Here is a 24,365-nt window from a genome sequence, read left to right as displayed (position 1 = left end):
TGTGTCTTTATGTGTGGGTGTCAGTGCACATTCTATTATTTGTGGACGTATGTCAGTGCTTGACTGCGAATGTGTCTGTGTGCATCAGAGTGCATGTCACTGTTTGTGCAGGTGCATGTATGCTTGTGTGCATCTGAGCGTTTGTGACAGTGTGTATGGGTTCATGTGTGCAGATGGGTGTATCTCTACATGCATCAGTGTGTGTGTGTGTGTGTGTGTGGGTGTTGATCTGATCAATAATGTACGTGTGTATGTGTTTGTGTGAGTGCCTGTATGCACATGTGTATGTACCTGTGTGCATTAGAGCTTTTCAGCGTGAGATTCTGTGTGTTTAAGGGAAGGAGTGACATGGTGCATTAGTGTTTGTAACTGTATGTGCGTCTCAATGTGTATATGCGTGTGTGTGTGTGTGTGTGTTTCTGTGTGTCTGTATGCCTGTGTGTGTTTGTCAGGGTGTGGGTGTATGTGCATGTTGGCCTGTTTATTTCTGTATGTGTATGTGGGTTTACATGTGTGTGCATTTTTGTCATTATGGGTCTCAGTGCGCGTGTCATTTTTTGTTTCTATGATGGTGCTGTGTCTATGTGTAAGTGATGAGAATTTCTGTGTTTCTCAGAGTGTGTGTGAATTTTTGTGTGTTTCTCTGTGTGTCAGTTTGCCTGTGTTTCTGTTCGTATGTGCGCCTGCTTGCCCGATTCTGTATGTGTGCTTCTGATTGTGCGTGTGTGTGATAGTATGTGTGTATTGCAGAGGAAAAGCGCTTGTGTGTCAGCACACAGGTGTTACTTTTTTGTGTCTTTCTGTTTTTCTGTGCACATGTGTGTTTTGATGTGAATGTATGCTTCAGAGGAAGTGCTTGTGAGAGTGCTTGTGTGCTTGCGAATCTGTGCACGTTTGTATGTGATTATGTGTGATTGTTTACAAATGAGATTATGTGTTCCCCTGTGTGTATGGGGGTTTGTTTTTTTCTGATTGTCTGTATGTATGCATGTGCGTGTTTTTTGTGAATGTGTGTGAGAGAGTGTCTTATTCAGTGTAAGTGTGTTTATGAGATTGTGCTCGTATGTATAGTGTGTGTGTAAGTATGTGTGTTTGTGTGCCTGTGACTGATCGTGTATGTGTGTGTGCCTGATTGTTTGTGCATTTCTGCTTCAGTTTGTCTCTGTGTATGTGTGTGTTTCTGGGAATGTGGGTGTGTTACATGAAATATTTGTCATTATGTTCGTGAATACCTTTGTCTCAGGGTTTACTTGAGTGTGTATGTGTATTTTTGTCTGTGTGCACGTGAGTTTAAATGTGTGCTTGTCAGTATGTGTGTGTATGTTTGTGTCAGCATGTTGTTTTGTATGTACATGTTGTGTATGTTTGTGTACACATGGAATTATGTGTTTGTTTGTGTGTATGGGCATGTTTGTTTTTCCTGTTTGCCTGTATGTATGCACGCAAGTGTGCCTGTGTGTGTGTCTGTGTGTGTGTTTGTGTTTGCTATTCAGAATGTGCCTGCGTGTGTGTACCTCTGTGTGTGTGTGTGTGTATTTGTGCTTGTGTGTGTGTGTGCATGCGGGCATGGATATGCCTGTTTCTGTGTGTGTGTGTGTGTGAGAGAGAGAGAGAGAGAGGCAGAGCCAGAGAGGGGTGAGAGATGGATAGAATGAGAGATGGAGAGGGAGTGTCTATTTGACTCTGTGCATGCGTAGTACTTGTGTGAATGTGTGTGTGTCTGTGTGTATGTGTGTAACTGTCTGCTGATGTGTTTGCAGTTGCCTAAGAATTTGTTTGCGTGTGTGGGAAAATGAGCGGGCTTGTGTGAGTGAGAAATTGCCTTTGTGAATATATGTTTTTCTGTCTCCGTGTGTATGTGTGTATTTGTGTATGTTTGAGTATGCAAATGTTTTTGTATATGTATGGTGCATGTGCCTGTTTGTGTATCTGTTTTTCAGTGTTTGTCTGTGTATTTGCATGTGTGTGTGTGTGTGTGTTATCTTTTCATATTCATTTCTGTGTGTGTTTGAGTCTGTGTGTGTGTGTGTCTCTGTCTGTCTGTGTGTCTGTGTTTGTTTGTGTGTGCGTCTGTATGGGCACACCTGTGTTTTAAGTTGCTTGTCCCCGTTTGACTGTGTTTGCTCCTGTCTTCCTCTGAGAGTGCCTGTCTTTTATTTGAGTTTATGTGCTTTTGTGTGTTTATGCCTATGTATTCCCATAACTTTGTGTCAGTTTTTTTCTGTGTGACTTTATTTGCATATGCTTATTAAATTTGTTTGTGTTTGTTTGTATGTGTGTGTGTAATTGTATGTGTATTTCTCTGCATATTTGTGTTTCAGAAAGTGTTTGCGAGAGTATGTGTGTGCATATTTATGCGCGCGTGTGTGTGCATGTGAGCTTGTCTGTCATTGTGTGTGTATGTGTATCCGTGTGTTTGTTTGTGCCATTGTGCACAACACATATTCAGTGTGAATGTATGTGTGTCTGCTTGTGAGTGAGGGGTGTGCATATATATTTATGAGCCCTTGTGCGTGTGAGTGTCCATGAGTTTAATTTGTTTGACTGTCTTGGTCTGTGTATGTTTATGACTGTGTGTGTGATTGAGTTTGTGAGTGTGTGTGTGTGTGTGCATGTGTTGATCTGATAATTTCTGCATGTGTGTGCATTTGTGTGTCTATGTGTGTGTGTGTGTGTGTCTATGTGTGTGTATGTGTGGGTGTTTGTTAAATATGAATGTGTCTCTCTTTGTGAGAGAGTGTGCAAAGCTTTGTGTGTTTCCATGTGTGTCAATTTGTCTAGGTTTGTGTTAATGTGTGCATGGTTTTGTTCAATTCTGCATTTGTGTGTGTTTCTGATTGATCGTGTGTGTGATATTGTGTGTGTGTTGCAGAGAGGGAATGTTTTTGTGTGCCAACTTGCATGTGTACGTGTGTGCATTTCTGTATACATGTGCATGTTTGTGTTTTGCTGTGCATTTATACTTTAGTGGAAATGCTTGTGAGTGTGTGTGCCTGTCTTTGTGTGTATGTGTTTGCATGTGAGTGTGTTGATCTGATCATTTCTGCATGTGTGTGCATTTGTGAGATTGTGCATGTGTGTCTGCGTGTAGGAGTTGAGTGTGTCTGTGTTGTCAGAGAGTGTGCAAAGATTTACATGTGTGTCAAAATGTCTATGATTTTGGCAGAGTGTTCATATGTTTGTTCAATCCTCTGTTTGTGAGTGTTTCTGATTGCTTTTGTGTGATATTGTGTGTGTGTTGCAGAGAGGAAAAGTGTTTGTGTGCCAATGCGCATGTGATGTGTGTGTGTGTTTCTGAATGCATGTGTGTGTTTGTGTTTTGGTATGCATTTATGCTTCAGTGCAAATGTTTGTGAATATATGTGCCTGTCTATCTGTATGTCTATGTGTGCCTTTGTGAGTGTGTGTTCGTGTGTGTGTGTGTGTGTGTGTGTGTGTGTGTATGTGTTTGCATGCGAGTGTGTATGTGTTTGTGTGCGATTGTGTACACATGTAATTATATGTTTTTCTGAGTGTATGGTCATACGCTTTCTTTTCTGTTTGTGTGTATGTAGGTGTGTGAGTGTTTCTGTGCATTTGTGTGCGAGAGAGTGTGCTATTCAGTCCAAGTGTTTATACGAGATTGTGCTGGTATGTGTAGTGTATATGTGTTTTTAAGTGAGTGTTTGTGTGTTTGAATGCGTGTGACTGTGCTTGCATGTTCCTGCTTGTTTCTGTGTGTTTGTGTTTAATTTTGAGCAAATGTGTGTTAGAGGGAATGCTTTTGAGTGTCCGTGTGAATGTCTTTGTCTAAATTTGTGCTTGTGTGTGTGTACAGTTTTGCCTATGTGCACGCGGGTATATATGTGTTTGTGCATATATATATGTGTGTGTGTGTGTGTGTATGTTAGCTGTGTGTTTGTGTGTGTTTGTGTGTGTGTGTTTGTGTGTGTGTGCACATGTATGTATGCACATGTGATTATATGTTTGTCTGTGTGTGGGCATGCGTGTTGCATTCTGCTTGTCTGTATGTACGTATGTGATTGTGCCTCTGCGTGGGTTTGTGTGAGTTTTTGTTTTTTTTGTGTGTTATGCAGCTTGCGCCTCCATATTTGTTTGTGTGTGTGTGTGTGTGTGTGTGTGTGTGCACAAAGGCATGTGGGAGGGAGCGCTTATTTGTGTGTGTGAGAGAGAGAGAGAAAAAGGGAGAGAGAGGCAGAGAAACAGAGTGAGAGACAGAGACGTAGGTATAGAGAGAGAGGGAGGAAAAGAGAGAGTGAGATAGAGGTGAGAATGAGGGAGACAGAGAGAGGCAGAAGAGTGTGTCTCTTTGACTGAATGTGTATATGGGTGTGTGTGTGTTTGTGTGTTTGTATGTGTGTGTGTGTGTGTCTGCGTATGTGTATGTGTGTGTACTTGTCTGCTTATGTGTTTGCTTGTCTATTATTTTCTGTGCTTGAGTGTGTAATTGTGCGTGTTTGAGTGAGAAGGTGGTTTTGTACATATATGTCTTTCTTTCTCTGTGTCTATGGCTCTATGCATGAGTATGTAAATGTTTTGGGTTGCATATGTTGCATGCACCTTTTTGTGTATCTGTTTTTTCTATGTGTGTGTGTGTGTGTGCGTGTGTGTGTGTGTGGGTGCGCATTTTTCTTTGTATATGCACGTGTGTGTGTTTTTTTTAGTCTGGGTGTATGTGTGTCTGTCTATGTGCCTGCTTGTCTGTGTGGGCGTGCTTTTGTACTTCTTAGTGTTTGCGTGAGTGCATGTGTATGTGTCTGTTCCTGCGCTTCTCTCTGTGTGTCTGTGTTTCCTCCTGTCTATTTAAGTTTATACCTGTGTGTGTTTATGTCTATGCATTTCCATTTTTGTGTAAGTTTGTTTTTCCAGCTGTGAATTTATTTCCATTTGCTTCTTGATTTTTTATCTTTGCTTTTGTGTGTGTGTGTGTGTGTGCACGTGCGTGTCTGGTGTGCGAGTGTGTTTCTGTTTTATTTACATACTAGGGATAAACGTCTCTCCTGAGTCTTCCTTGGTCCAGGGTCAGTTTTTCTGTGGCTAGTGATATTTCGTGGTTAAACCTTCACCCGAATCAAGGTGCGCTGTAAAACTTTAAGCAGTCAACAGAGAATAGTTACCATTTTCTGTTCTATAATTTTAAGAATCTAGTGCAAGTTACATTTCTGAAAAAAAAACTCATTTTTATCTGTCTTTGAAACTGTGTATACGGATGTTTTGTTATGTTTTTCCTATTTAGTTTTAAGGTAGATTCATACAGTTATACAGGCCTACTGCAGAGAAGAAGGCCATTCGGCCCTTCGAGTCTGCAACAGTCAAGCAAGTACCTAACTATTCTAATCCCATTTTCCAGCACTAGGCCCATAGTCTTTTATGACATGTTATTGCAAGTGCATGTCCAAATACCTCTTAAATGCAATGACATTTTCTGCACCTACAACCCTTTCAGTTTGTGAATTGCAGATCCTACGGCAACCTACATCCCCTCTAAACCTCCTACTCCATACCTTAAATCTATGCCACCTGGTTATTGTTCCCTCCACAAATGGGAACAGTTCCTTTACTGTCTACTCTATCAATGCCCCTCATAATTTTAAACAATTCAATCATGCCCCCCCCCCCCCATCCCCCCAATCCCCCACTGCTCCAGGGAAAGTATCCCCAGTCCACCCAATCTATCCTCATAGCTAAAACTTCCAACCCAGGCAACATTGTGATAAACATCCTCTGCACTCGCTCTAGTGCAATGACATCCTTGCTACAATGCGGAATACAGGACAGCGCTCAATACTCTAGCTGTGGCCTAGCCAACGTTGAATTCAGTTCAAGAATATTCTCCCTGCTCTTACATACTATGTCTCGGCTAATAAAGGCTCGTATCCCATATGCCTTCTTAACCAACTTATCGACCTGTCCTGCTACATTAAGGGACCAGTGGACATGCACACCAAGGTCGCTCTGATACTCAGCACTTTCCAGTGTCCTACCATGTATTGTGTATTCCCGTGCCTTGTTTAAACTGCAGGGCAGATCTCAATCCATCTTGTTTATTCCCAGTGTAATGACAAGGCAAATTCATCTGGGAAACTTCATCCCGCAATCTCATCGGTATTACAATTTGTATTTTTTTTAAGATAATTGTCCTAAATTAAGAAATAATAAGTCCATAAGTTCATCAGACCTTAGCGATTTTTTAGAAAAACTAAACTAAACATTTATTAGCAAAATAAACATTTCGAAAACCACACATAATTTTACGAATTACTACTTTAATAGCTCCTAAACCCCGTAATTAAACTTTCTTCCAGGTCCACCCCGTTAAGGGAACGTTGAAATAAAAAAGACATAAACAGATCCATGGAAGTCAACACTATGCCCTGAAAAGTATAGTTCAATGTGGCTTTTTCCAGCTTCAGTTTCCCGAGATGGCAGGGTTATTGTACACATTCTAGAGGAACTTCACACAAGTGTTAGATATTACAATGTATTCCCTGACACAAAGCCTCATTCTCCTTTATACACGATTCTCCATTTTAATGTAACCCACATAGCTCCTATATGTCTTTGGAACTTTAAGTTTCTCAATATATAAACCGTGCTAATATTATCATTAGCCTTTTGGGGAAAAAAAAACCCACTGCTTGGTTTAACTTATTTTGCTAGGTGTAACATTCTAACATTGGTTTGAAATTCAAAACACCCTGATTTATCTAAAAATGCAAATTCTCCTCACCTCACATTCTAAGATTGAACCCATGATTACGTATTTAGCATTTAAAGCTTCCTATTTCGGATCAGTCAAAGGCTCCAATCGAGCTCTCTCCAACTCTGTTAAACTGCTCCCTCCACACAGCCATCACACAAGTGTAAACTATCCAAATTAACCTCATTTTGAAATAAATCACTATAATAGCATGAGAATTATTACACCTTCATGACACCAGTGATGAATCTAAATACCTTTTTACATTCAGATTTATAATCATTATTTTGGCAATTATTATGTGTAATTAATTAAATCAATTATAATAATCTGTGTAATTTTCTACTCATGTACACTTTACTCATTATGCTAAATATCTGATAGCTTTAGGCCAATGGTGACAGCAGTGATAAAACCATCAGGAAACATTTCAATTATCACGGTGAAAATACAGTTATTTCTCAGGTCGAACAATATTAATTTTTAAATTACTAAACTAACAATATACATCGTTATTGATCCATCCACGACATATTTAATTAAATAATTTTTATTTGAAAAAATTTCAAGAAATGTCTCAAAACTCAACCAGATCATCACAGTGTGTCATCACTTTTCAGTGTGCAAAGCACACTAAATGTTTATTTTTTTGTTGCCAATAATAGTAACAACAATAATGTAACTGAATTTGAATACAATGAGCAGAAAAAAATACTTAATGATTTGCCCACACAATGATCTGAGAAAATGCATTGTTCGCTCAGGGAACCTTTAGTTACCTGATTATTGTGGAGGTGAATATTCACAAATTGTATTTAATTATACGTTACTGGTCCGAAGAATAATTCGATATTTAGTGTAAATATTGTTTTTTCTTAAATGTTCATATTTGCTGATGCCATATGGTGCACAGTAATTACATATGTCATGAACCCAGAAAATAATATCTTATTTTGCGTGATCATGCACCTGAATAACAATTAGGCGGTTACTGTGTGTATTGGGCTGAATAATTACGTGATATCTATTGTACGTGTTATGACATCTTCAGTTTATTTGATTATCAGTGTCACTGTTCACCTTAAAGTAGTAGAAATCTAGTCCTATCAGCAAAATGTAGAATGATTTGTTAATCTATTTGATTATTTGTTGAGTAATAAATATTTTTTTGAATTAATGCAGTTTAGATTTATTGAGCAGAAATCAATTAGAAATATACAATGATTATTGGATGGAACAACGATTTGATGACTAGTTCACCAATGGGAAGAAATTCATTCTGTAATTTTCTGCCTGAACTATCATTTGATGCTTATTCTGATTAATCAGTTGAAAACAAATGAAAACATTGAGTGTGATTAGTGGACTGAAAACAATAGAAAAAATTGCATTTTTTTCTTGTTTCATTGATTGAACAGAATTCAGATATTGTCTGTAATCATTTATATATACCATAAATAAATATTCATGTGAATTCTGGAGATATATTAAATCGAACATGTGCTGCTTCAATGGCATGAAAACAACTCGATATTTCCACGTAACATTAGGCTGAGCATTACTTAGATAAATTATTTCTGCACCAAACAATAACTCGCTATTCACTGACACTAATGAACACAGAATATCATCAGGTTACAAGCAATTAGTATAACAGCTAATCTTCGATTTCCCCCCTGTGATTATTGAAGCTGAACAAATTGTACATGCTTATGCTTGGTTTGCTGAATAAGAAAACGAAAGTTACTGTGTTACTTGGGCAGACCAAGGATTAAATGTTCACTGTTTGTTGGGGAGAACATTATGAACCCTCGCAATGTTGGACTGAAAATAATGAAAAGTGCATTACATCCAATTTACGAGAAACATGACCGCAATTAATGACTATTTAATTGAAAAATAAAATTTATGTTTGCAGTGAGATCACAACTATGTCAATATTTGCATATACAGTTTGTTTTTTGCCAAGAAATATGCATTCTGACTGAGCATACAAATAATGATTATTCGATCTGCTTATTCCACTGTTCACGAATTACACACTCTCAGTGCTGATTAGTCAGAACAAACAATAAATGTTTAATCTGCTTATTCCACTGTTCCTAAATTACGCATATGCTGTTCTGATTGTACAGCACAAACAATATGTATTTAATATGTTCATTGTTCTGTTCAATATTTACACACATTGTGTTGATAGGACTAAAACCAGCCACATGCATTTAATCTGCTTATTGAAATTGTATTAATTACACACTTACACACTTTAATCTGCTAATTGAAATTGTATTAATTACACACTTACACACTTCAATCTGCTAATTGCAATTGTATTAATGACACACTTACACACTTACACACTTTAAACTGCTAATTGAAATTGTATTAATTACACACTTACACACTTACACACTTTAATCTGCTAATTGAAATTGTATTAATTACACACTTACACACTTACACACTTTAATCTGCTAATTGAAATTGTATTAATTACACACTTACACACTTTAATCTGCTAATTGAAATTGTATTAATTACACACTTACACACTTTAATCTGCTAATTGAAATTGTATTAATTACACACTTACACACTTACACACTTTAATCTGCTAATTGAAATTGTATTAATTACACACACACACTTACACACTTTAACCTGCTAATTGAAATTGTATTAATTACACACACACACTTACACACTTTAACCTGCTAATTGAAATTGTATTAATTACACACTTACACACTTACACACTTTAATCTGCTAACTGAAATTGTATTAATTACACACTTACACACTTACACACTTTAATCTGCTAATTGAAATTGTATTAATTACACACTTACACACTTACACACTTTAATCTGCTAATTGAAATTGTATTAATTACACACTTACACACTTTAATCTGCTAATTGAAATTGTATTAATTACACACTTACACACTTACTCACTTTAATCTGCTAATTGAAATTGTATTAATTACATACTTACACACTTTAATCTGCTAATTGAAATTGTATTAATTAGACACTTACACACTTTAACCTGCTAATTGAAATTGTATTAATTACACACTTACACACTTTAATCTGCTAATTGAAATTGTATTAATTACACACTTACACACTTACACACTTTAACCTGCTAATTGAAATTGTATTAATTACACACTTACTCTGCTGATTGGGCAGAACAATCAGTATTTATTTAAAACAAAAACAGAATTACCTGGAAAACCTCAGCAGGTCTGGCAGCATCGGCGGAGAAGAAAAGAGTTGACGTTTCGAGTCCTCATGACCCTTCGACAGAACTTGTGAGTCCAAGAAAGGGGTGAAAAAAGTATTTATTTAATCTGTTTATGGCACTGATCATTAGTTACACACTTTGCTGATTGGGCGGACCAAACAACATTTATTTAGCCAACTTCTATATCTGTTCATTAATTTCACTCTTATTCTGCTGAATAGACAGAACAAACAATACTTATGTGATTCACTTAATGCAGTGTTCATTAACTACACACTCACTGCGCTGGTTGAATGGAACAAAAAATACTTACGTAATTGCTTATTGGACTTTTCATTAATTACTCAATTGCTCTGCTGTATGGTCTAAACACATGACATTTAATCCACTTGTTGCAGTACATTAAGTACAAACTTACTGTGGCTCATTGGTCTGAATAATAAGTAAGACTTAAGCCATCTTTTGAGTTTTACACTTATTTGGCCTTTACTCTATTTATGAGGTGAACCGAAATTAGAGCGTCACTGCCATTTCAATACGTGTTTGCGCTAATTAATGGAAAAAAAGTACGGTTGGAATTTTGCTGCGCTTTTGAAAATGGACATTTAATTTCAACAAAAGTGATTATTGGGCTGAAGAATAATTCGAATGTATTCTGTAGAACAATTATTTCATTTTTAATGTTTTCACTGGATGGAACATAAATTGCACATTTATCACGATGAATGGACTGAATATTTAATGTCATTTTAATACCGTGTACATTGAACGGAACAATAATATTTGATTATTGACCAGAAAAGTATAAACATTTTTGCTGCAATTACTTGAATGAACATAAAGCTGCTACTTACCATCAAGCAACTATGGTTTTACACTGGCTAACAATCTCTTCTAACGAGATACCAGAGAACCTATCTTCAAATCCAACTAAACACCATCGGATTCCAAAGCAAACTGTACCACATTTTTAAAAACATTTTTGGTGTGTGTCTGTGTGTTGAGGGGGCGGGGTGTGGGGTGTTGTATGGGAGCGGGGTCGATCTACTATCTGGGCCACAGTTGCTAGGCAAATATCCAAATCTTCTAATACTATTTTTTGCACTTAGCTGCAACAGCATTAAAAACATTATTAGAAATTTGAACATCTTTTTAACGTGAAAGTAAAGCTCATTTTGACCTTTATTAAAACACATATACAGAAATATTAATTAACATTAATATTTAAAACTAGAACTACATCAAAAGACCAACAAAATACAAAAATGACTTTCTTAAAATGTATCTACTCCCTTACACCGTCCCTTTAAATGAAAGAAAGCTTCAAATCATTGGGGGATTCTTGACAATTTCCTTATATCCGACTCACTTAAATTTAGCATCATAAGCGTCTAACAATTGTTTAATGTATGCAACATACATAGATTTTCCATCTCGCTTCGCATTTAAATACATTATCGTTCGATTAGAAAGACCTACGTAAAGAAAGTCAATAAATGCAAAAATATTAGCACAATTTCTACATTACAGCATTATAATCATTAAAAGCTTAAGTTTATTTTTCCTCTTGTTCCCATACATTAACTCAGCGAAGAATGTTTCATTTAAATATAGAGCCTAATCGCCCTTTTATTTAACTGTAGGCGTTATTCCATCCTCAAGCACAGTTAGTTTCCGAACTCCAAACTGAGAAATTCTCAGTTAGATTTTGCAAAGTAAAAAAATACATTTCGTGAGTTAAGGTCTCATTCCGTCTCTGGCCAGAATATCTGTTTTGCCTTTTCAAGGATGTTACCGAGATTCTTCTAACTTTCACGGGTTTTTTTTTTGTATTCCTGCTCGGTTTGATCGATAAAGTTTTACCGATGCTGTTGTTTTTCCAGGTCCCTTTTCAAATGGGTCCTTTCTAAGCCCTTTTGAACAATTTCAGTTACGTTATCCCTGCGGAGTTCCATATGTCGTTCCAAACCATTCAATTCTTAAGTACAGACACTTACTTACATGTTTTCAAACTGTCCACTTGCTTGGATCCTGAACGCTCTTTTTGGCTTATTAGCACCGAAAATCACAAATAAATCACTTTTTTTTCTGCCTTTCTAAGGTAATTTTGAGATTCCACCGTTTTGGGGTTTTTTTGGCAATTCGTGATTTCCAATTCTGCAGACACTTTAGTTATTTTCAAATTGTCCATTACTGAGATGATGTTTCAGTAATTTAACATGGATTATGTATTTGTTCTACTGGGTCACAATGCAGCAAAGTGATTTTATTCTCAGGAATAGCCTTCGAACTGTCACACTTCATGCCAAACATCACCCCTTCATTTACTCCAGTTTGCATTGAAGTTCGGTAATCTTATTGCTCGTTTCGCACGAAGTTACAACTGTTCCATAGTGTTTTTTTGTGTATTCTGCGTTCAACCAATTATTATGATTTCCTAACAATTATATCTTTATCACTCATCGAGACATTTTCCACAATATTTCATAGCAATTTTTAATTCTTGAATTCATCAAGTTGTAACTGAAAGTTGACCTTTGTGAATTTTGGTTCCACAAGTTTTCCATTCAGATTGTTCAAGTCGTCAGTTAAGTGTTCGATCTTTTGTGACTGATTCCCAATTGATCACATTAATATTCTTCATACATGAGCAAAATCCTTTTTCATACATGAATTTATTTTACAAAAATCAGGTTTTCCTTCAATTGCTTGTGATTTGCATTTTTTTTCTATTTCTGTGCACAGCAGCTTACTGAAATTGATTAAATTCAACAGGATCAAGCTGATGCAATTTAGTTACTCACACATTACTGTAAACATTAGCTAGATCATTATTTCAAAATGAAATTCATCCTGAAAATAGGTGATTTAGGAAAAAGTCCCACTTTAACAATTCGGAAAATCAACTGACTTTCTATGTTAACTTGACCCAAAGAAGCAGGTTTGTAAATTCAATTAATATTCATCATTAATACATTTTTTCCTCATTCATGAAGCTAACGGGAACAAAATTTGTTTCGACAGCCAGCATTAATACTTTGAAATGGTGTATTTGTTTTGTTGGAGATTTTAGGGAACCTTTCTCCATGGAGACAAAACATCCAGACCCACTTTCGGCCCGACTTCCTTCACCCGTAATAAAATGAGAATTCTCTAAACTATCCTGAAACATATCGACCTTTCCAGTAGATTCTGAGAGAATACATTCCGCTGTACATTTGCTATAGTTTTAGCAATCATTTCCTTTTCTCATATGGTCTTTCCGGCAGATTCCATTAACATTTCTTCCAATATATTAAGTCTATTTTTAGTTTCAACAATCTGCCGTAACGTGTCCCCATCTTTTTAAAATGACAAATCTTAGGATTTCGGAAGTCGCCTCCAGCACCCTCACTTTCCTTTCAGTCCTGGCGAAATACTTACAGACCTTCAGTCGCCTCCTTCTCCATGATTACATCTTGCAAGGTTTTTTCACTTTAAATTTGCTTTCCGCAGCTTTTGACTCGTTAAATCTGAAGCGTGGAGCGTCCCCATCTACCTTCCACACGTAGCGTCATTGAACAGGACCTTTTTGAGCTTCCAGTCCTCTCTTTGACTGATAAGTCTGCTCGGACTACCCCCGTTAGAATCTCCTGCATTTTTTCTTAGTTTTTTTTTAGGCACGGTCTGGCTATCTGCCCCCTTTACCCCAATATCTCCTACCTGCTACCTTCAACCAATTTTTGTTTGGTACTGGCTGTCATTCTCTTCTGAAGTGCTTCCCTGGCACCTCTGTTCAAAACCTGCTGAACTCCAAGAACTTACAAAACAAACTGCTGTTTTTTGTTTTCTTTATTTTGTTTTCTGTTTGCGATGGCCTTATCTCACTGGGACAGTGTTGCAAGGCAAAAGTCAAATTCGTCTATTGTTTGTTTAGATGAGCTGCAAGCTTGGCCTAAATAGCCAAGTGGTTATGGTACTGAGTTTGTAACCCCAAAATCAAGAGTTCAAATCTCACAATGGCAAACTATGAAACAATGTAACTTCATCTGAATAGGAACAGATGGAAACGTGTTTGAATTCGAAAGAGTTACGTGAGCTGCAACTGCCGTAAATACAACATTAGCAATGCAATGACCTTTTAAAGTGAAACTAAAATTCAATTTGGCCTTCTTAACACAGAGATACAAACATAGAGATCAACCATATGCGTTACAAGTAAAAATCGTTCCCAACCCCACAGGTATAACTATAACTTAATAAAGCTGTTCCTATTTCCTTACATAATTGAAATAACAGATTGTCTCATGTAGTTATGATAGTTATGATAGTTTCACGGTGCTTTGTGTAGTTGGCTGCCACTAAATAGATAATGTATCCTACAGTTCATGTCTCATTTCCTAGTGAACTCAACACCTGCATCAGTAATATCTTCATTGCTGCAATATTAAATCCATTAATGCACTTCTTGGCGCCTTTCTTTGTCATTGGTACGCAGCTTTGCACTGATTTTGCCTCCTTTCCAAAGGCATCGTGCACATTCCTTAGAGTCATTAGCTTAATTAATGGAATTAGGGGCTCTGCGAAGAAGAGGGACGGAATCGACTAGGTTTATAATCCTGCTTCCCGAGGCGGCTGCCGCGAGTGCAGCCTATCCACCACTTTTACAAATGCTCACGTACCAGCTCCCCAATTCTTATAATTCAGAAACGGCATCCCCAATTTTTTACGGCTTGGAGTAGAGATAATTTGTAATGCTCCTGGGTGATGTGGAATGATCTGGTTCCACTCGTTGATAAATACATTTGTTTGGTCAGACCAAGCTTAAGTTAAACATCCTTTCCCCGTGGATATATTTTCCCACTATAAATATATTTACTGTTAATGAGCAGCCAATTTCGCTAGGCTTTCTTGACTCAAGGAAAGAACATGTTTATTAGTTACTGAAACCCATTGAATCATGTTTCTCACCCCCAACGGAGTCGCGGGCAATTTTCAGGCAGGAAATTCCGATACCATAATGTCAGCCATGACTAGGTGCACCAGTTTGAGCTCCTTGTTATCCGTGCATGCATTTTTTCGACACATCACAGGTAATTGTGCTGGCTCCCTGGTTGATGAATCAACAATATCTGTTCTGTGGTCACTGAGTGATTGAAGCAATTTCTGTTTTAATGTTACTCTTTCAATTGAGAACTTTTCCTCATAACACTCAACCTCCCTGAAGGGTACTGCGCCTTCCTTGAGATCTTCTCAGACACTAGAGTGTCTTTTACCGCTTCAGAGACTGTCTAAAATATATCATGTCTGAGCACAGCATCCTCAAACAGATACAATAAATCGACTTTTCACTGAGCAACAAACTGTGATGCTCATTCTTTTTTTCTCTCAAACCAGGATCTTTTCATTTCTCTTCCATTCATTTCAATCGTACACTTCAATGAATATGATGGATTTGGAACATCTTCGATCTTATTGTCACGATCCATTTGTCAGACAAACGCTCACAATTCTCAGCTGCTCAGAGGAAAGTTCCAGTCGCCTCAGTAAACCTGTTCTTCAGTACACACCGGAATAGTAGATAACAGAGAGAATGCCGTGAGGAATTGGAATGTTTCTCTTCCAAATTTCCAGGCCCAATTATATAAAGCATATGTACTTCTAACAGTCGGACAGTTTAAAATAGTTCAAAGCACTAGCTTTATTCGCTGATCAGAGCACCATTAGCATTGTTTTTTTTTCCCACATAACCCTTCTGGAATCCTATAAGCTCCAAGGTATTCCACTATACCCAGAACATAACCATTTGGTCCAATCGCAAAATTTTGCATGTCACTTTTTAAAACTTAAAACCTTTCAGGCCCTTCCTCTTTCTGTTGAGGATCCAGCGACCTGAAACGTTAACTCCATTTCTCTCCCTCTGTCAACAATGCCTGAGTATTTCCAGAATTTCCACTTTCCCTATCAAATTTCCAGTAGTCAGAGGATTTGATTTCCGTAACAGTGATATCGAGAGGTAGGTAATTCCAAAAATTAGAACCCAAAAGATTCCAAACAATTGGAAAGCAGTTCTGGCTTAATTTGGTGCCCTCCTATGAAAACGGAATTGTACTCCCCCTCCCTTCTCCTCCACCAAATACACAACCAAACCCCCACACGCACTCACCTCTCAGAAACATCAGGACATCTTCATTCAATACCAAACCCACATCCCCTCCCACCTCTGAAAAATAGAATGACATTTACGTTCAACAGCAAAATGGCTGCACCCCCACTCCCTATACACATCTCAAAAAGTGATGGAAAACCTGTTTCTACACCACATCCCCACACCCACCCGTATCTCAGAAATTGAAGGATACCCCACTGAGCACCATGCCCTTAACCCCAGTCACTTGTCAAAAAATGAACTACACTCTGTTCAAATCACAACCCCATCCTCAGTTCCACTCAAAACCTGAAGGAGACCCACATTCAACACCACACCCCCACCCGCCTCTGAAAACCGGAAGGACGCCCACTTCTATCACCAAACCCCCAACCAGCCGCTAATATGCGGAAGGCAACGCCCCATTGCAATACCGCTCCTTCTGTCAACTTTGTGCGGCATAACACCTGACCATACACCCTACGAAACACCTGCTGAACAGAACCATCTGCCATGTCCCACCCACCCGCACAGCAACTGAGAGGACACATAAAAAATGATTTGCTGATGTCTGCCCTAACTGGATGCCCATTATGAACCATTGCTCCACACGCAGAGAAGAGCCTGTTTACTTTGTAGAAGAAGCAGCTTTAACCTCCACCTCCCTGCACTGGGAGTGTCTAGGCTTTGAGTGGACCCTGCTTCCGTCGGCGAGGGAGGAGAGATTCACAGCAACCTCACTGAAGATTCAAGATGCTGAAAGGACCCTGGCTCCCAGTGAGGGAGGAATGATACAAGCTCAGCCCCCTAGAGCCTCTGCTTTCTGAGGGGGGGCAGGGTTGCCTCGGCGACAGTGCTGTGATTTGCCACTACACCAGAAAGTCTCTAATCCCTTAGCGTAATCAATTTCCCTTGAGAGTGAGGAGTGATTCAGCTCAATCTCCCTGAGTGATATTTATTTCTCATCCCTGATGAATGGATCATCAGTTTTGGCTACTAGCCATTGGATTTCAGAGGATGCAGCATTAAACTGATGAATGCATTATCACTTTTGGAATTCAGAAGATTGAAGGGTGTGCTTATTGCAGCAGTTCCGCATTTGGGAGGACATAGGGCTGATGGCAGGATGATCATTCCAGCCTGGGGTTATATAGAACCACAGGGTACTTATTTTAAAATGCAAGCAGGCTCCTTTTATATGGCGATGGATTGAATTTCTTCTCCCAAGCATTCTTTAGTGTTTGGAGTTCGATTCCCCAGAGAGCAGAATGGGCCAGGCCATTAATTGTATCAAGGCATGAAAGCATTGACAAATGCCCAAAAAGACCCTCTGGTTCACTCAGGTCCTTTAGGGAAGGAGATCTGCCGCCCCAACCTGGCCTGGCTTACCTGTGATCCCAGGTCCACATGACTGTGGTGGCCTTTTAATTACCCTCTGAGTTCGTCTAGAAAGCCAAACGTTCCTATCGAACCACTATGATTCTGGAAAAAGGAATGAAAGTGCCACACCAGCAGCCATCCATATTGCCACCGAATAAAAATGGAAACACCAGGACACACATCCCTCTCATTCCTGGCAACCTGCCTTGTCAACGTCTGGGAGTTTGTGCCAAAATTCGCTGAGCTATCCCAGAGGCTATTCTAGCAAACACCTGATGGTTGCATTCACCGAAACATGCTGAAGAAAGTGGGTACCATACAAAACCATCACCATCTCCTGGGTATGTCCTGTCCCTGGCAGGACCAACACAGCAGAGTTGGCTGCAAACTAATACCCTTTCAGGAGGGAGTGTCCTTGATTCATTCACGAAGACTCTGGCCCTTTGAAGTCTCAAGGCTTCCATTCAAACATGGGGAAGGAAGCAACTCACCACCTCCCCTGATGAATCAATGCTCCTACATTTTTAACACAGCTTGAAGTAAGCACGGTGGTCGAAAGGGTGCAAAATATATCATGGCTGGTCAACAACATTGCTCGGTATCTCTACTGCTGACAGACCAGACCAAGTCCTCAGGGACATAACTGCTAGCTGCGTTTAAGGTGGTGTTGATGAAGCCAACCAGAAGGAAAAAAGGCTACTTTCACTCATCATCACCAATCTACCTGTTGATAATGTGTACTATAGTATTGGTAGAAGTCACCACCACACAGACCTCCTGGAAACCAAGCCACAACTTCATATTGAGCATACCCTCTATCGTGTTGTGTGACACTGCTAACATGCTGAATGTGATCGATTCCAAAAAAAAAATCTAGCAACTCAAAACAGGGCATCTGTGATGTGCAATGGGCCCCCAGCATGAGTAGAATAGTATATATACTCGATCCACAAACTCGTGAATACTCGCATATTCCACAATGTCGCATTACCTCAAATACAGGGATCAATAAAGCATGCAGGAGGGCATGCCAGCAGCAGTATCAGTTAAACATAAAATGAGGTGTCAGCATCTAGAATCTACAACCAAGAAATAGGTGATTGCCAAACAGCATAAGGATCTTGCAATAAACAGAGCAAAGTAGTCCAGCAACAAATGATTCAGATCTAAGCTCAGCAGTCTTGACACATCAACAGTGAAAGGTGAATGCCAATTTAAAAAACACTGGAGGAGAAGGATTTGCACATGCCGCCAATGTGAATGATAGGGGAAGCCAGCATATCGGTCCAACATGGAAGGCTGCAGCATTTACAACGGTCTTCAGCCAGGAGTGCAGATAGCACAAACCATTTGGGGACCTTCTGATGTGCCCAGCAACACAGACACTAGTCTTCAGCCATTTCCATTCACTGCCTGAAAAAGCAAGAAATGGCTGAATGCATAGAATACCACAAATGTTTTGGGCCGTGAAAAGACTGCAAGCACAATATAGAAGACTTGTGCTTCAGAACTAGCTGTTCCCTGAGCCAAATGCTTCCAGTAAAACTACAGCACTCCATTCTACAGGGCAATTTGGAAAATGCAAAAGAACAGAGATTTTATCCTCTTCATTGTTTACCAGACTGCACCAATCAGTCCGGGGTCTCCAAAACACAGCGATTAGTTACAATGTTTATTATATTTCATCAATCTGTCTGTGTCCTCCCTCCTCCTGCTGTTATCCCCCTCACTGTTCACCAAATTTCACCAAACAACAGGTGACCTCCAAAATCCTGCAGTTATCCTCCTCAATCTTTCTTACATTTCAGCAAGTCTTCTGTGTCCCCACCGTACCCCAGATCGTGGTGTTTGTCATCGACACTGATTACTACATTTCACAAATGCTTCTGTGTCCTCAAAAACCCTGCTATTTACATGGCTTTGTACGACCTTTCACCAATCAGTGCCTCCTCCCAAATCATACTGCAATCCCCCTCAATCTTAGCTTCCTTTAGTCATTCTGAGTCCACCCAAACCACACTGCTATCCTCACTGTTTACAACATTTCAAACATCATTTTGTGTCCTGCAAAATCCTACTGCTTTTTCCTCACTGTTTACTACATTTCATCAAATTTGTCGGTGCCCTCCAAAACCCTACCATTGTCCTGACTGGTTACTGGTTTTCACCAACCCCTCTGTATCCTCGCAAGTCCTCTTGTTATCCTCATTGTTTACTTCATCTTGGCATTCTGTCAGTTGTTTCCCAAACCCTACTGTTATCCATTCTGTTCACTACATTTAAACAATCTGTCTGCCTCCTCGGAAACACTGCTCTTACCTTCAAAGCTTTCTTCATTAACCAATCTGCCTCTGTCCTTCAAAATAGTGCTGTAATCCTACTCACAGCTTACTGCGTTACACCAATTTATCTTTGTCCTACCAGGTAATGCTCTTATCCTCACTTTTCTTTTTGCTACATTTCACAAATCTTTCTGTTTCCTCCCAAATGCTGCTGTGACCCTCCTCATTGTTTGCTGAGTTTGACCAATCTGTCAGCCTCCTCCAAAATCCTTCTACAAGCCTCTTCCCTATTTGTTACATATCAGTAATTAGACTTTGTCCCAATTCCTGCTGTTATCCTCATTGCTAACCAGAGGTCACCAATGTGTCTGCGTCCTCTAAAAACCCTCTTGTTATCCTCAGTGCTTGCTGCATTTCACCAATCTTTCCGTTTCCTCCAAAATCCTGCTGCTGTCGTCAGTTTTCATTACATTTCGGAAATCTGACTGCGCCATCCTAAATCCTGTTGTTACCTGCACTCTTTTGTACATTACAGCAATCTTATTACTTTCTTCCCAATTCCTGATGGGTTCCATTGCTGGAACCTCTCTCCTGGTGTTCCATTTTGGACGGGCAGTTTCAGCAGCTTTGACTTTTTCTTTGAAACGAAGTTTGTGACTGTGAAGTGAACACCTGTGTTCGACACTCTCAGATAAACATGTGCTCAGCAACACCAAGAAACGAGTCTGGTGTTTTTTTTTATGAACAGTGATCAAATTGCAGCTGAGTATCTTTGACTGGCCAGTGTGATTTGAAAGTTATTTGATGTGTTGTGGATGATTTTGTGCAGTTTGTGTTATGAGGTGATGCATTTATTTAGCTAAGGCAGAGGATTTGGTGCCCAAGCTCAGGACGAGGTCTTGGGCCTGTTGTTACAGTGCTGCTTAGTTTTGTAACATGACCAAAAAATGGAGCAGAGGCTGCAGAGAGGTGAAAATTTGTAAAGAGGGAGGAGGAGGGGTGCTCTGCCCTACCCACCCGCGGGATTCCGAAGAAAATTGTGCAAATGTACAACTAATACAGGGTCAGAGCATGAGGCGTCCCTGATTCAAGATGGAGTTGGTCACAGAGCTGTTTCACCTTGTTGATGGTTAGCTTCTCTCTTGTTGCGGGTGGTCATTGCCTGGCACTTGTGTGGCGCAAAATTTCCCATGTACATGTCAGCTCAAGCCTGCAAATGTCCATATTGCTGCATTTCGACAAGGACTGCTTCAATATCTGACGATTCGCAAATGGTCTTGAACATTATGCAATCAGCAGTGAACATCCCACTTCTGGCCTTGTGGAACAAAGAAGGTCATTGATGCAGCTGCTGAAGAGGTTTGGGTGTAGGACATTACCCTGAAGAACTCCTGAAGTGATGTCCTGGAGCGGAGATGATGGACCTCCAACAAACTAAACCACCTTGTGTTGTGCTATGTAAGAGAACACCCAGTGGACATAGTCTTCAATGAACCCCGGCTTTCTTGTAAATGAGGAATGAGAGATCTGCGGGCTTATGAGGTTAAAAATTTTGTGTGAATACAATTCTGCTGCTGCTGATGGCCCAAGACACGTCGTAAATCTCCAGTTTTATCTCACAGGATATTTTCGAAATATGCAGCATTTGGTACGGTGATAGTTCCGCACAACACGATGGAATGTATCCTCAACATGTAAGCAGGACTTCATCTACTTATAGACACTGTGATGATCACATCTACCAATAATGTCATCGACAGGTGCATCTTCGGCAGGCAGGCTGATGACCACGAGGTCAACTCTTGTAGATTCCCTCACCAACTGCTACAGTCCGAGCCTAGCAGCAATGTATTTTTGGATTCGGTCAGCTCGGTCAGTGGTGATGATACCGTGCTCCTTTTCGTGATGACCATTGAATTCCTGCAGCAAAGGAGTTTTAGGCATCCCTTCCACCATTCCCACTTCCTCCAAGCGGTGTTCAACATGAAGGAGTACAGATTCAACACGTATTGGAGGGTAGTATGTGCTAATCAGCAGGAGGCTCCCTTGATCATATTTGACATGATTCCTTTCACACTCATGGGATCTTGAGTCAATGGTGGAGACTCCCACAGGAACACCCTCCTGACTTTATGCCACTCTGCCACCATTTCTGCAAGGCATCAGTTATCTCAGCAGTCAATCCTTTCAAGACCCTATGATTAAGTACAACAAGACCCAAAGTTTTGTCAGACCGCAACTCCATCAATTTGTTCACTATCTCTTCTCCAGTGATTGTATTTTCCTGAGTGCCTCGCTCACGTCCATTTCCACATTTAGTGTTATTTCTGTGATATTACATGTTCGCAATGAAAAATCCCTCTTCACTTCACCTGATGTCTCCTTACATTGAATTATACATTTCTCATTCCCAACTTACTGTTGGATCAATGCTCACTTTGTTAATTGTTTCCTCATTAAAGTTTCTATGGAAACTCTTACTATCAGCCCTTATATCTCTAGTTAGTTGCTTCTTTTATTCAATTTTCCTCATTATTAATCAATTTTTTCAGTGTTTGTTGTTTTCTTCATTGTATTCCAATCTTCTGACCAGCCACCCCTCTTTTCACGAATGTATATTTTATTCTTTCAGTTTTGTACAGTATTTAAGTTATTTTTAAAACAATTAATCACAGATTGTGGGTTCTCCCCTTGGAAATGTTCTTTCTCTTGGGAATTTGCAATACTGTGTATAATTAAACATCCCTTTAAACATCTGCCACTGTATCTCTATTGACCTATCCCTTAACCTCATGTGCCAGTTCACTTTAGTTTGCTCTGCATTGAGGCCCTCGTACTTATTCGTATTTAAGTTTAAAATTATTTGTTTAGACATATTCTTCTCTGCATAAAACCGAATGCAAATAACAATGCTATTATGATGATTGTCTCCCAGTGGTGCCTTCGCTTCAATTAACTCTACCTCTGCACAATGCCAGATCCAGAATAGCTAGATTTCCACTTGGTTCCATAACGTGCTACTCTAATGTACTGTCCCGAGAGCATTCTGTCAAATCTTTATTTAAGGTACCCTTGTCATCTAACTTTCCCAGCCTATATGGAGGTTAAACTATCCCATGATTTGTGCTGTATTATTCTGACAAGATCTCATTAACTCTTGATTTATAAGCTGTCCTGCTGCGTATTTACAAATAGGGGTCCTGTACAACACTCCCACAAGAGACTTCTTGCCTTTATCTTTCCTCATCTCAAACCAAATCGCGTCTACATCATTGTTCCATGAACTAAGGTCGTTGCTCTCTATTGCTCTAATATCATCAAATAATTAGCGGAGCCATTCCTCCACCTTGTCCAACATGCTTTTCATCGTAAGTGTAGCGTATGCTTCAACATTCAGTTACCAGTCTGTATCACCCTCTGGCCATGCGTCTGTGAGGTTGCCGGGTCGTACGTATTTATTTCTATTGTGTTGGTAGTGCACTTTGTTTTGTTTTAAATGGTATGCGCATTTAGATACAGACCCTTTAGTTTTGTCCTGTGATCATTTTTGTAGCATCACGCCTTATCTGTTAATTTGTTCTTAGATTTGTATTCTCTGTCCTTTCCTGGCGCTTTCTGATTACCATTCCCCAATTCGGAACCTTTGTTGCCAACCACACCACTCCAGAATTGCACGGCTCCGTCATAACTTCTAATGGGAAGATGAATATGGACTCACTTTCCGGCTTTTCCACACAGGCTTATAGCATTTCCCAAAGCATCATATATAGAATTGGAAGGGAGAAGTAGGATGGACATAGTGGAAAGCAGGCATGAAAAAAATAATAAGAATCAAAGAATGCAGATTTACCAGAACTCCACCCTGGAGAATTTTCATGTATTTCTGACGAGAATTATAAAGCCAAAATGAAAGTGAGAAGAAACAGGTGCGCACTTATCCTACAGTTGGAAGACCTTCAATGTAGTGGACTAACAACCAATTTGATCAGTAAAACAAACTTAATCCAGAACCAATAGTCTCTGAAGACTCACCTAGTACCCTACAGAGTTTGAAAGAGAAAATGGAGTGCCTGACTCCTACACAGCCACCGGGAGAGCTCAGAATAAATTCAGGAAGATTGGTCAAACTAAAACAATGAATTTCACTATGAACTCAGAATGAAGGCAGAAACAATGTGAGGGCGATAGCATGAAGGAAATAATGTTTTTGTTAAGCAACATCTTGGGGGTGGGAGAGATGTGGACCAAACGGATATTGTTAATGACGTAAATAGACAGTCCACAACAGCAGAAATGTATTATCAGATGGCAGCTAAGAATCCTGGGATTGTCCGATTTAATCCATGCGCTTCGCCTTGCACTGTAAATAGTAGAATTTCTATAATAACGTAAAGTTAAACAACAGGGGAAACTTCAATGTGCTCTCTGAATCCTGTCTAATGACTACCTCCTCGAAGACCGGCAGGGATGGTGACAGAGGCGCCACCCGCACTTTCAAGGGGGATTTATGGATTATGGTCTGTGCCTCCACTATACCTACCGTTCTTTCCCTGAGTGGTCATCCGGTCCAGCCTGGGTAAATGTTCTTTTTTATTGTGTCAGATAAGTGTTGGATTGGAAGGCA

This window comes from Carcharodon carcharias, chromosome 15 (genome assembly GCF_017639515.1).
Source record: "Carcharodon carcharias isolate sCarCar2 chromosome 15, sCarCar2.pri, whole genome shotgun sequence".
In the NCBI taxonomy this organism is placed as follows: domain Eukaryota; kingdom Metazoa; phylum Chordata; class Chondrichthyes; order Lamniformes; family Lamnidae; genus Carcharodon; species Carcharodon carcharias.
Note: the sequence above shows the minus strand (reverse complement) of the source record.